This window comes from Callorhinus ursinus, unplaced genomic scaffold (assembly GCF_003265705.2).
Source record: "Callorhinus ursinus isolate GAN/ISIS: 27379988/994484 unplaced genomic scaffold, GSC_fseal_2.0 scaffold29, whole genome shotgun sequence".
Taxonomy (NCBI): domain Eukaryota; kingdom Metazoa; phylum Chordata; class Mammalia; order Carnivora; family Otariidae; genus Callorhinus; species Callorhinus ursinus.
In genome coordinates, this window is record NW_027397091.1 from 7,179,263 (window position 1) to 7,181,692 (window position 2,430).

Consider the following 2,430-nt stretch of genomic DNA (forward strand, 5'->3'; position numbering starts at 1 on the left):
CTGTCTCATAGTCTGTATTGGTAAGAACTACGTAAACTTTTCTGCCACGTTTTGATTAGCTTTATTTCAAGCAGTAGAACTGTTAGCACCCTTTACTCCCGTTTTGTTGCCCAAGTTCGGATGACTCAACCGCTAAATGGCTAAGAGAAAAATATAAACAAAGTTCAAGTTAAGAGCTTCACAGTGTTTTGAAAATCTCTGGTGAAAGAGGGGAAAGGTCGTGTCTACTTATCAATCTGTGGGGTCTCTGATATTTTGCCCATGTTCTGCCTGCCCCTCATTGACAGGAAGCTACTATGTAAGTGTGTCAGCATACCTAGCCTCCTTAGACTGTAAAAAGTTTGAAATCAAATAGGATTATCATGGAGAAGCTACTTTTCAGCTACTTGCTCATAAAAACAAAGAGGATTTTTGTGAAACTCAGAGCGTATTCTTTCAGGGGAAAAAAATGTCCCAGAAACCAAGTGAGGACAGTGAGTCAGACTGATTATCTCCAAGATTTCATTCAACTATCAAATGTCTACCCTACGGTTACTCAATATTTGCACCAAGAGTTCTGATAAATTCAAGCACAGTTCACATTGATTCTGTTAAAATATCTAAGAGAGTTATGCAGTAAGTAGGTGAGGGTGAATAGTGTAGCTTGCCAATAAAGTCACACTCAAATATTTCCAAAAAAATCAATCTCTTAGACTAACAATCATTAATCAGAGCATGTAAGGTAAAATCATGAAATACCAATTTATACTCACTAGATTGGCAAAAAGTTTAGTGTGACAAGGCCAAGTCTTGGCTAAAACACACACTGCTGATGGGGAGTCTAAATTGCAGTATATACTTGGAAAACAAGTCGACATTATCTTGATATTATAAATAACCTGTGGTCCAGAAATGTCACTCCCAGGCATATACCCTAGAAAAACTCTTGAATGTGTGCATCTATAGACAAGTACAAACATGATCATAGCAGCATTCCTTATAATACCAACTACTGGAGATATCTTAAATGTCCATCAATAGTAGAGTTGATTCAAAAGGGGTATGGAATGGTAATATAATGGAACAGTATACAGCTATTAAGATAAAAGAGCTATAATTAAACATAAAAAAGGTATATTTCAAAAATAAGATGTTGGAAGGAAAAAATGTCAAAACAATACATACCATTCTACTCCATTTTTATAAATTCTCACAATATGCAATACTAAACACACATTTTTTAGGGATGCATTCATATGAAGCAACATATTTTTAAAAAGCAAGGCGGGGCGTCGCCTGGGTGGCTCAGTCGTTAAGCAGCTGCCTTCGGCTCAGGTCATGATCCCAGGGTCCGGGGATCGAGCCCCGCATTGAGCCCCGCATCGGGCTCCCTGCTCAGCGGGAAGCCTGCTTCTCCCTCTCCCACTCCCCCCGCTTGTGTTCCCTCTCTTGCTGTGTCTCTCTCTGTCAAATAAATAAATAAAATCTTTAAAAAATAAATAAATAAATAAAAAGCAAGGGGGGAGCTAAATACAAATTTCAGAATAGTGGTTACCTATGGGGACAGGAACGGGAGGGTGCAGTCTGGGGAAGAAATATACAGGGAGTCCAGCAGTAGAAGCAAACTTCTTTAGCCATGGTATGCTTTGTTTCTCCATCCTTTCCACATGTTACATAGTATATTCCTTTGTGTTCATAAAATAGTCCTTAATCATATTTTCAAACAGTCTCTGGGTAGAAAACAATAGATTGGGATGGGAGAACTATTGTTTTTAATCAGAAGCTGTTGCATACTATTTTTAAAAGCATAACAAAAATTTCAGAATTTGCCTGTAAAAAAGTGTTGGGGGTTGGGATGTTAGGGCGCACTGGTAGGCCCTGAAATAAAATGACCTCCTCGATAGATTTGCTGTTATTTGTGTATAAATGTTTTTAAGTCTATATGCATCCTAGAGTATGCAAAGAAAAAGTCTGGGAAGATTTACAAGAATCTACAGCAGTTGTCTCTGACAAGTAGATTTTTTTCATTCTATTGTATAATGTATTTTTCATTTAACTTTACTTTTAAAATTATTTTATTCTATATTGTAATCGTTTGGTTGGTTGGCTTTACTATAGGAGCTTTACGTTTCGAATTAAATGCTTTTTATTTCTTTTTTAAAAAATTTTATTATGTTTATAGCGCTGCGAATTAAATGCTTTTTAGAATAAGGGCAGGGGGTGGGAGAAGAGGATGAAAGAAGGGAGGACTGGTGCGGACCCCGGTGTCGGGCTCACGGCCTCCGCCCATCCGTGGCGCTGGGAGCGCAGGACCCTCCTCCAGCATCCGGGCCGGGCGGGCCACCTGGCGGGGACCGGGCCACCTGGTGGGGCCGCGCGGCTGGTGGACACCAGCCCCGCCCCGCCGTGCCGCGCCCCCGAGCGGTTGTCCTGGCAGCGGGGCAGTGCGTG